Below are 12347 nucleotides of genomic sequence, written 5' to 3'. Positions count from 1 at the left end.
CTTATTTTTAGGCCAAGAAAAATAAAGATGCATTAGAAAGATGCCTTTTAAGCTTCATAATTATTAATTGACATTTTATGATGAATAATTAATCATCTGAATAATTTTGGTATCTCTGATCTGAACACATATTTGCATATCTAATACTTGATTTTAAATGTGTTTTTTAAAATTCGTTCTTTCAGGACAAAGGAATAAAGTGTTATTTTAATGTAGAATTCCTGTACTTGTAAAAACTTTGTTATGCTATTATTTTTTTTTCTAAAGATCCATAAAACTTAACAATTTGTAAACCATTTATGTAGCAAGCACATTGAAACACATGGCAGATGTACAATTAGGAAAACGATCTCCATGTGAAATCAAGTAACTGCTCTTCCTAAATCCAGATAGTGCACTAACTATGCACTACATATCCTTATTGAAATGTGGCCATGGAACTTGTTGATTTACTCTGGCAAAAGCAGACATGTGAGGCAGTTGACAAACAATTCAGGTTTGATATTGAGATACGTTTTCATTTTTTACTTATTAACATGTGGGCTGGTTGAAGTTACTTAAAAATGATTAAGCAGGTCTGTCCATGTCATGGTTATGATGGTGAAGTTCAAGTGTCTATCTGTCTCTTTGTGATGACAAGCAATCTACTTTAAGCTTGTGTCTTTGTCTCCGTGGGTGCACTGACTGCACCTATCCCTCAGGGTGTTGTTAACAGTTAAATGAAATAATGCATGAAGTTTTGTTGTGTTGTAGTTTGTTATGATGAAAACTTGCATAAATAGTATTGAACATCCAGGTCAGAGGAAGCTGGTATCAAGTAATTTTGAATATTGTAGGATTTATCATTGCTTAAGAGTTTCTGGGACTGTCTAAAGGATGCCTAGCCACCAAAGTACAAACAAATAGAGCATTTTCTTTCTGCTAATTCAGCAGTTAATTTATTATATTCAATATGGTCCTAATTTGGTTATAAATATCAGATTCCTTTGAAAAGGAATTTAGCCCCCATGTCTGAATGTGAAGTTTCCTGTGTTCTGTAATCACATACTGTCTTTGAGTTTAAAGGTTAAGTGTGCAAAAGCCCAGAAGCGATCCTTAAATAAAGAGTTGTGAATAAAAAAAGGAAACAAACTCACAAATCTGGAGACCAGGAATTTGGCTGCCACAGTACTTTGCTTGAAGGCCACTCGTAATGAAGTGACCATTCCCGTTTGGAATTGTGTCCTGAGGTTCATGATGGTTTCCAGCACCTACAGTGGGGAAGAAAGTCAGTTTATTAAGTGGAAAATGAAATCTTCTAGTCTCTTATATGTCCATAAGTCCAGATTGTCTTTTTGATGCAAAGCTAAAAAAAAAAAAAAAAAAAAGAATAAAAAAAAAATCAATGCAAATGCTGGGTAAATAGTATTTCAATATTTAGTCAGAATACTGAAGGCTTTTTCTTGTCTTTTAAGACTTGTAGGAGCACTTATAATTATTTGTAGTTCATAATGAGGTTCTTTAACTGTTCCTTTTCTTAAAGGATCCATTCCACATTCCTTGAAGGTTAAAAATATCACAAGAAACCTGTAGAATGGGCTTAGGGGTCAGGAGTGGCTTGTGCTGTTTTCTTTTTACCCTGCTAATGGAATCACAAACAGCTTGCACCTACAGCTTGTCTTATAGCCTAGTTTTATATTCCTCTGAAATCTTCTTTAACCTTCCATAATTTGCCAACAGTTTTGAATTACAAACTTTGGAGTGGGGGGCTGAGGAGCTGTTTCAGCCAAGGCCTGAAAGCCTGGCTTCAAGCTTGAAAACCCAGTGGTGGCAGGTGAGAATCAACTCCTCCGTGTCATCCTGTGACCTCCACACGTGAGCCATGGCATGCTCACTCACCACAGAAACACAATCCAGTAAACAAGTGTAACAAAAATAAATGTTTAACTTTTATGTTTGGCTCTGATTTTTACAGCATTCTAAGGATTGGTTGAGTGTGAATAGGCCTATTTCTCTGGAGTTGATACAGGGTCCTTCTGATCCATTCAAATCCATCTTCCTGGATGCTGCAGTTAGCCCGTGTGTTTTCACGTTTTCCTTTCTCTTCTAGACCAACATTGACTTTTTTTTCTTCCAGTTCCAGTTCTTTTTTTTTTTTTTTTTTTGGTTTTTGAGACAGGGTTTCTCTGTGTAGCCTTGGCTGTCCTGGACTCACTTTGTAGACTAGGCTGGCCTCGAACTCACAGTGATCCACCTGCCTCTGTCTCCCAAGTGCTGGGATTAAAGGCTTGTGCCACCACACCCGCCTTCAAGTTCTTAAATACTTTCTCTGTCCTTGGTGCCTCTGGTTTACAAAGTGTGTTTCCTGACCCAAGTTTCTTTTTCAGGGTCTTCCACTCAGGAGAGCTCCCGTTGGGGTCGGGGTGGGAGGCTGCGGATGGCTGCCTTGGCCTAAGCACTGAACTAAAGACTTCATCGCTCACACATCACAGAGTAGCTTTGATTCTTTCTGACTTCTTTTGACACTCTTAAGTAGAACTTGAGCATTGGTGTGGTGTAGTCTACATTTTTTATTAGCTTATTTTAATTATCCTTGGTAATAGCACAGTGTGCTGCCTAGTTTTATGTCAATGTGACACAGGCTAGAGTTATCTGCAAGGAGAGAGCCTCAATTGAGAAAATGCCTCCATAAAAATTTGGTTGTAAGGCATTTTTTGTAATCAGACATCAGTGTGAGAGGGGCCGGCCCATTGTGGATAGTGCCATCTGTGGGCTGGTGGTTCTGGGTTCTATACAAAGGGCAGGCTGAGCAAGTCATGATGAGAAATCCAGTAAGCAGTACCCCTCCATGGCCTCTCCACCAGCTCCTGATGCCAGGTTCCTGTCCCTTTCTGAGTTCCAGTCCTGTCTTCCTTCAGTGGTGAACAGTAATAAGGAATTATAAGCCAAATAAATCTTTTCCTCCCCAAGTTGCTTGGTCATGGTGTTTCATCGCAGCCATGGTAACCCTAACTCGGACACACAGCACAGCTTCAAATATGCATGTTTTGGAATTACGTAGACTCGACTTGACTCCTTGCTTTGTGAGAAATTTTTTGTTGAGTCGATATTGTTTAACCCTATGACTCTCAGTTTAGAAATGAACAAAGAATATAGCTCCCAACGGGAGCTCTCCTGAGTGGAAGACCCTGAAAAAGAAACTTGGGTCAGGAAACACACTTTGTAAACCAGAGGCACCAAGGACAGAGATTCTAGCTGGTTGTGGCAGGATATTATGATAACATATATAAAGTGACATTAGATAGCATTGCTGATGAATACTCACTCCTAACTGTGGATAGCCTGAAAAATATATGAGGTTAAATTAAAAAAAAAAAAAAAAAAAGATTGATTATTGTCTTAGGTGATGCTTACTTGATTTCATTTTTTTTGTAATGACATTGTTTTTATTTTTTTAACTGATTTTATTAAGAATTGTTTAATTGGTTCTTGAATCCTAAAAAGATTAATGTTTACTGACAATAATGTCAAAGCATAATAGGCTTATCGGATTTTAAAATTTAAAATAGAAAGAGTGGAGTGCTCATGATTATAAACACCATGATACTAACAGCAGCAGTAGAAAAGTATTTGTAAGCCATGCCTGCTAGATCAGGCCTGTAATCCCCCCATTCCGGAGGCTGAGGCAGGAGGACCACACAATTAAGGCTTGCCTGGGCAATTTATTTAGATCCCACTGCAAAAGAAAAAGTAGAAAGGGAGTCGGTAATAGAGGTCAGGGTAACAGGTCTCATCTAACATGCATGAAGTCCTAAATTCAATCCCTAACACCACAAAATAATAATTTTCAAAATGAAAAAATAATTGAATTTGATTCTGCATTTGACACTTCTACATGCCAAGGCAAGGAGCATGTTTGTAGCCAGTTCTCCATGTGCACCCTGCCCTTAGGGAAAGCATCCTTCTGAACAGTGGTTAAGAAGTGCCAGTTTTGTTCAAGGCAAAGAGAGGGCCTCTTGCTAAAATTTCCACAGCTGGATGGAGCTGGGAGGGGCAGAGGCATAGATGAGATTGGAGAAAGTTGGACTGCATTGTCTTTTCCTCCAGGTTGAGAGCTGACTATCTGCTTTCCAAAAGAAAAGAAGAAGAAGAAGAAGAAGAAGAAGAAGAAGAAGAAGAAGAAGAAGAAGAAGAAGAAGAAGAAGAAGAAAAGTGAGCCCATGAGCATAAGCCAGCCTTTGCTCCTTTCTCCTGCTGCATGTTTGGAGTAGAGTTGTGTCAGCGGGCCCTGGCACAATCTACTGTGTATAAGACTTTGCTACCCTATGCCCTAGAAAGAAGGGTGTCAAGGGAGGCCTGACTGTGGACACAGGGAGCAGATTGTTGCAGTGTTTCTGCTACAGTGAAAACAGGCGCCGTACTTTCTCTCTGAAACTAACTTTGCTGCACATGCAAAAAAAAAAAAAAAAAAAAAAAAAAAAGCCATTCCAATTAATTTTTTCCTGGCCACTGTAGAACCACAAGTAAGGCTTCTGTGGCAAAGGGGCAGTTTTTTTGGGTTGAGGGAAGCTGGCTTACCTATTGTTCTTGGCACAAAGATAGGAGCACTCTTCTAGACAAGGGAGACAGAACAAAGCTGAATGTTCATAAAAAACATGTTTGGTCTTTTAAAGCAATAAAGAAGCAGCAAATCTTTTATTTAAAACTTTATTTGTGAGCCTAGAGGTTGGGATTTCTGTTTAGGGAAGTCATCACAGCCCTGAGCTGTCTTGTCACCTACTATCACTGTGCCCCCGCCCCCTAGTTGATGCTGCGTTGAAAAGTTGGCCACAAGAGTTTTGCTGTGGGTACTCTGTAAGATGATCATCTTGAAGTTTTGCTTCTACTGGGGAGGACTTCTGCATAGTTGAGGTAAATATTCGGGTTGTGGGAAATACACTAATAAATACCATTTGAAATCACAATGGGTTTCATATTTGGGGGAAAGTACTTCCATGCTTCCATTTTAATAAAAGCGAATACCTTCCCTTGGAAGAGTTAAAGCTTTCTTCAAGTTAGGGTCTCCAAGTAGTAGTCGATTTGGCATGGGAAGGTGATCTCCTATGGCTGTGTTTATACCAGTTGCCTGTTAGATAAACATATTGGAGAACCTTTCATTCCTTAAGAAGCTTTGTAGACACATTAACTAATACCCTACACCTTGGGGGACTGGAGAGATGGTTCAGTGGTGAAGGGCACTGATTGCTCTTCCAAAGAACCTGGGTTCCATTCCCAGCACCCACATAGCAGCTCACAACTGTCTCTAACTCCAAGATCTGATACCCTCACACCAATGCACATAAATTAAAATTAAATAAAATATATATATATAAAAAATAACCTACACCAATCGCACTCTGATGTAAGAATGGGTAAAGGCGAAGGCACCAGGCAGGGATGGTGGATCCTGAGACCTGATCAGCTCGCTTTGGCTAAAGCTCCGAGCTGACAGACCTCTGAAGTCTAGCACATGTTATTTTAGTCTTGCTCTTGTGTCTCCTTTACTAGGCAGCCTGAAGAAATGGAGCTGAGGTAGAACTGAGTATATACTTTCCTTTTACTCTCCATACAGCACTGGGGAGCCTCTTTGTGGCTTACTTCTAATTGAACTCGCTAAAATGTAACAAGCGTTTTTCTGAAAAAGAAAGAAACCACACGGAGAGATTAGAGCTGACTAGAAAAGGTAAGGTTTGCCTAGGAGGACAAGGGTAGAGTAGTAATCTAGACATTGTCCCGTTTCTGATTCTACACCAGAACTAAAAATCCAACCAACCAAACAAACCTGAAAACAAAATAGAAGATGGGCAACTTTCTTCTGCTTTGTTTTTATTTTTTAAAGTAAACTGACAGCCTCCTTCAGCCAAAGGCCACAGGAGTTTCAGACTGAGCGAGGGCAGCTTGCTGCTCAAAGGTGTGGCTGGAGGTGGTGATGGTGGTGGTGGTGGTGATGGTGGGGAGTGTGAGTGCTGTTTAAAATGCTTTCCTCAGCACACTTCTGTCTTGTTTGTCTTCTGTGTCAGGTGTGCACTTTGCACGTCACCTTACCTTTCTTTGGTTCCACTCTATTTAAAGGAAACACTAGCTTTCAATGCTAGTCTTCTCTATAGACAAGTAGACTTAGGTTTTGAATAATGTGACTCGAGAGTTTGACATTTCCACAGTGTTACTAAGAATGCTCCGGAGCAAACAAACTGTTGTCTGAAACGTGCTGTGAAGAGCCCCACTTTAATACTTTTGCCACGTGCTCAGTGCCTGGGACAGGACAGAGCTTGGTGAGTAAATGCTGAATGGACTGGTAAACAGCCTCAAGCGTGAACATCATAGGTTTCAGACAGTTTATACTTTCTTCTGTATGTCCAAGTTGAAAGGTATTAATGTAAGTGCAAAGTCACCTGTGGTCTCGAACAGAATCCTGACATTATTTTTGAATTCTGGGTGGGATGTTTTATTCCTTTTTAGATTTATTACTAAATCTTTTTCAAAGTAACAGAGATGTAGCAGTCCCTATTCACTCACTTGTAAAGGAAATTTTCAATACAAATAAAGTCATACATATTTATATTGGGGTAATTCAAAATAACTTCCTCACATAAGCACAGCTACATTCAAATAAAATCTTGCCAACACTTCTGAGTACATTGCTTTAAGAAAAAAAAAAAATGCTCCCTGTAGCGTCCGAACTATTTAAAAATCTTGCCAGCTTCCTTAACATACACCAGTTATCTCTCTTTAAATCACTGACAAGGATTTAAAAAGTGCTTCATCAGAACAACTGTTACCCTTTCTCCTACTCCAGTTAGAACCTGATCGTCTAAAAAGACCATATTTACAGCTTCTTTTGAAATTTTGAAACCATTTGGCTGATACACTTTTGCTACATTTTCTTTTCCTGATTTAATTACTGGGAATATTTGCATGAAAACAGGAGGATGGGGACACAGAATTTTTTGTCTTATGAGCTCATGTGTTTCGAATGCCTATTCCCCACCTGAGAGCAGGGCCTGTTTTATTACAATTAGGAAGCCAGGATCTACTCGAAATTGTAAAACAGTGGTTCTCAACCTTCCTAATGCCGCAACTCTTTCATACAATTGGTCATGTTGTGGCAACCCCCAACTATAAAATCATTTTCATTGCTACTTCATAGCTATAATTTTGCTACTGTTATAAATCATAATGTAATATCTGTGTTTTCTGAAAAGGTCCTTTGACCACCCCCCCAATCAGGCCGTGACCCATAATTTGAGAACCACTGTTATAAAAGAAATAGTTGAAAGTGAAATAAAGTCCAGAAATAGGCACTCAGGAAATTGAGGGACCCATGAGCCAAACAACAATGATTTTCTTCCAGGCCACTTTAAAGGAGTATGGATCGTCGGTGACTTACACCATTGCTGCTGAATGGGTAAGAACACCAAGATCTATGCAGAGCTAGTGAGTCAAAGCTTCCCAAGGAAACCACATCCGGGCAGTGACTGCTGTCCTGTAGGTGTTGATATGTCAGCATGAGTCTCAGAAAACAATGAAGAAAGCAACTCCAGACTAAGTATGAACTCTAGCCACGGCCACTGGCAAGCAAAGGGAGACAGATAAAAATTGCCCTCCTAATACCTAGTACCTGGCAAGTGTTCACTCTCTTTCACAAGCAGATCAAAGAAGACCAATCCGGAGGCGCTCTGAGCATGGTGGGGCGTCTAGCAATTTTCCCTCCTGATGGATAAGAGTCTTCTCAATTTTGTATTTTGCACAGCAACTCTGCTCTGCTTAATTGGTGTCCCTTGTCACCCAGTCTTCTAAGCCCGGACCACCGCTTGGTTTGCCCTTCAGTTCTCAGCAACTGTATTTTCTTTCATCTGTACCCTCACCTTGCTTCTGAGTCTTCTGCCCGTGCCTCTTCAGCATATTCTACCTGTTCTCACTACCACAACTGGCTTTGTTTGTTTTTTAAACTACATTTATTTACTGTATATGCATATGTGCATGCATGCCACAGTGGTGTGTGTGTGTGTGTGTGTGTGTGTGTGTGTGTAAGTCAGAAAACAGCTTACAGGAGTCCTTGTCTTTCTTCATGTGAGTTCCTGGAACTGATCTCAAGTCATCGGGCTTGGTATTAAGTTCAGGCATACAGCTGTAAAAGTATTCAAATAAAATGCTACTACATTGAAAACAATTTCAAACACTTTTTCACAAACAAAATTTCCTCTCATCTCCACAATAAACTTTTAATATTAACAGATATTCTTATGCCCAGTCTTCCTCCCTTCCTTCTTTCATAGCCCCTTGGTGAGCATGCTGTTACTGTAGCTACATTTTCAGCACTATGCTTAGGCGTCAAAGCATGAAATTAAGATTTTTTTAGGGAAAGAATGCAAAACAATCAAATCCATTTGGAAATCTTAGATTTTCCTAAAGCTAGTAGTGTGGAAATATTTGTAAAGTGACAGGTGAGGGGAGATATTAAAAGGGGCATGACCTGCTTGGCCATGAAGGACTGCCATCTAGGTAGAAACTGAACTCAGGTTCTTGAACTCAACTTTGTCCTTTGCAGGGAAATTGAACATAAATGCTCTATAAAAGAATGTTTGTCTTTAGGAGACCAGCTGAGGCCAGATGTTTATTTTTAATTTTTTTATAACATGTTTGTTAGTTGTCCTTGGTACAGGAAGACAAGACTTAGATTTGACCAATAAAGCACTGTTGTTTTATTTATTTATTTATTTATGTACTTACTTACTTAATTATTTACTGAGACTCTATTATGTAGTCTAGGTATCTGTGAACTCACTATGTAGACCAGGCTGGCCTTGAACTCACAAAGATCCACCTGTCTCTGCCTCCAAAATGCTAGGACTAAAGGTGTGTGCCACCACATGCAGCTTGTAGTTTGGTCTTAATTCTTCCCTACAGGTGTGTGTATTAAAGGTGTGGATGGCACTGTTGGGAGGTAACAGAAGGAGCTGGGGCCCAGTGGAAGGCCTTCAGCCCACTGGGAGATTTTGGAGTCGTCTGCCGCTGCAGGGCCACCAGGCCAGCAAGTCATTAAAGGCGCCAAGCAGGAGCAACAAGAGTCACATGGAAGTGGAAATGAATCACTGACAAGAGAACTTTGTCAAAAGTTAATAAAGTTCTCCGTTTCAAGTAAGCTTCGTGAAACCTTCTGAGTGGATGGATGCTCCGTACAGTTTTCAAGAACTGTTTCTGATCACGTGTGTCCTAAGAAAGTGTGCGGGTTTGTGGTTCTGGTGAGTGGGATGTCGATTCTAATAAAGGACCCTTCTAGATCCCTACTCACCAACATCATACACAGTCTTTTGAGGGAAGAAAATTTTCAGAGAAGGTAAAAGGATAGCCAAAACAATATTTTAATATAATGATTTAAAATTTTATCGGTGAAATGCCAGTGGTGCAAAGTAAGTTCTGTGTACATGACAAAGAAAATCTGACGGTAACTATATAATGCTTCCATCTTACCCCCAGAAACCAGTTAAGCAGCTTTTAAAAAGAGCTTTGTCTTAAAGTTTATTCATTTATTTTTATGACATGCATGTCTACACGCATATCTCTGTGCAGTCGGTACCTTTGGAGGCCTGAAGACTGTGTTGGATTACCCAGAACCAGAACAATAGATGGTTGTGAGGTATCATGTGGTTGCGGGGAATTGAATCCAGGTCTTTGGGAAGAGGAGCTAGTGCTCTTAACCTCTGAGCCATCTCTCCAACCCAGGCAGCTTTAAGAAAATATGTTTCTGTGTATATTTGTTAAATATGCTAGGGTTAATGTAAGTGAGATGGCTAATGCTTCAGAATACTCAGCTTCTTAATAAATTAAAATATGTAATGGGTACTGCATTTCCCAAGCTGATGGATTACTTGATATATATGAATTTGTGTATGTATATGTACATGTATACGTATATGTATATATCCTACATTTACTCAATCGGTGAGTGTTAATTCACTGTACTGAGAGTTCCTGGAAATAAAGTAAGAAAAAAAAGAAAATCAAGGCAGAGTTAATCTGTGCAGGTGAACAGAGAAGAGAGACCGTGTGACAAATGTTATCGGGAGTATAGAAGGCAAGCACATTTAGTCTAATAATAGCTGCAAATGAAGTGAAGGCAGGAGTAGATCTTCCTAATGCACAGAAGGTCAGGTCTTTGAAATCCATCAACCACAAGTGAAAACAGTTTAAATCACCTGTGACAAGCCCTAACCCTTCGAGGCTGGATTCCAGGCTTTGCCAGGAAGCTCCGAGGAGGCTGGAAAAGAAAGGGAGTAGATTCTAGAGTCAGAATGACCAGGAGAAGGGCAGTGTTCTAATGCTGACTCTAAAGGGCATGGATGAATAGATTTCTCCAAAGGCCAACCTTGTTACCCATGTGTCCATCCTGGTGGCTGGGTGTCCCTGTACTTGTGTAAGGTATGTGTAAGCTCACTCCCTGTTGCTTTTGTCATGGTTGTGATAGCGTGTCGGCTAGCTGCTGAAATCTCAGGAAAGGATCCAGCCCCTGACACTGGAGACAGACAGGACATGCATGGAAGAGCCCCACAGTGGGCTCCATAGCGGTGTCAGTGAGCACAGCAGTGGCTGCTCCTTGGGGAGCCTATGGTGGTTGGGGCTCCTTGGAAGTCTAGCTTATGTGGCAAGCTCTTTTTCCTGTTTGAGTCCTTCTTCTTGTCACCACTGCCTCTTTATTCATTTGTTTAAATCCCAGGACTGTCTGTTATACCCAAATATAGAATCAGGGCTTCTGTTTGCAACAAGAGCTATTAATAGTTTTAAATGTGAATTTGGCTTTTGTTGAGAGAATATTATTTTCAGTAATTGTCAGTTCATTAGGATATAAGTAAGGCTTGGAGTTTTGCTGAAAAAGTATGATACTTGAATTAAAATAAATATAAACAAAGAACTTCAATATTGTGATTTATTTATAGACTCCACTGTTTGTATATTGAAAGCCAAAATTTAAACAACTATAAAGAAGCAGAACTGTTATAATGAAGTATTTGACTTTTCCCCTGGGCATCTTTACTCTGTTTATGAAACAACTAAATGGCATTGGTACATATGTTGTTACTACATACTGATGGTCTTAAAAATCGACCCCAGGACAATAAGCTTATTGTTATTTTTTGTTCAACTGTATTTTAAAGCTTATTTTCAAAGATGGAACTTTATTTTCTGTCTGTTTGAATATAATTTCACTCATATCTTGGTTTATATATATATTTACATATATATGTTTATTTGGTTCTTTCTTTCTTTTTATTTTTTATTTTTTTTGAGACAGAGTCTCATTATGTATCTCTGGCTGTCCTGGAACTCACCATGTAGACCAGACTGGACCTCAAACTCACAGAGATCTGACTGTTTTTGCCTGCCAAATGCTGGGATTAAAGGCCACCATGTCCTGTTCCAGGTATATTTGAACAAAGGCTAAAGTTTTTTTAAATTGATTAATTTTGTTCTTGGATAATTTCAACATATATACTCTCTCCCAAGCCTTGTGTCTCTTTCTGAGCCATGTCACTTACCTCCCCAGTCATACCAGCTCTTTTCCAAGACTTCTGACTGTTTTGTTTTATGACCCAGTTAGTCATGCAGGGACAGGAAATATCCAATGGAGCCTGGTGAGGTCATCAGTGGGTAGATAAAGTGGTTCTCCCACTCCTTGACTCTATCAATAGCAAATGGCCTATCAATGAGAAGTGAACCCTGTAAGCCCCTCTTTGACTCATATCTAACAGCCATCCTCGTGCAAAACGAGTGCCGAGATCATGGATGCGGTGAAATAATGATTGTAATGGCTTTGCCTTGCCCAGGAGATAACAATTTTCAGTCCTTCTTCCTGTCTTCTGGTTCTTACATCCTCTTCACTTCTTTGATGTTCCCTGAGCCTTAGAGAAGATGGTATAAATGTTTTCTTTTTCTTTTTCTTTTTCTTTTTTTTTTTTTAGGGGTGAGCACTCATCCATTTTTAGCACCCTCTCTTTCTTTCTCATTCTTCGGGAAAGAGTTTCTCTGTTTTGGTCTGGGTGACCAGGCTGTCATCAAACTCAGAGACCCATCTGCCTCTGCCTCCTGAATTCTGTCATTAAAGACATGTGGTACCACAATCTGCTTATTGAGGTTCCCTCCTCTTTGATGACTCTAGTTTGTATCAAGTTGATATAAAAGTATTCAACACACATAGTATCAGCTTACTGTTTGGGGGGCCTCTGAGATCTCTCTGATCAAATCATTGTGAGGCACCTCACTCTGATACTTGGATTTTTGTTTAGTAACACACCCCTCTCATAGTAGCTTTATCCAAAAGGCTGACTTTTGTA

Source organism: Acomys russatus, chromosome 24, assembly GCF_903995435.1.
Source record: "Acomys russatus chromosome 24, mAcoRus1.1, whole genome shotgun sequence".
NCBI lineage: Eukaryota > Metazoa > Chordata > Mammalia > Rodentia > Muridae > Acomys > Acomys russatus.
This window is presented reverse-complemented; position numbering follows the sequence as displayed.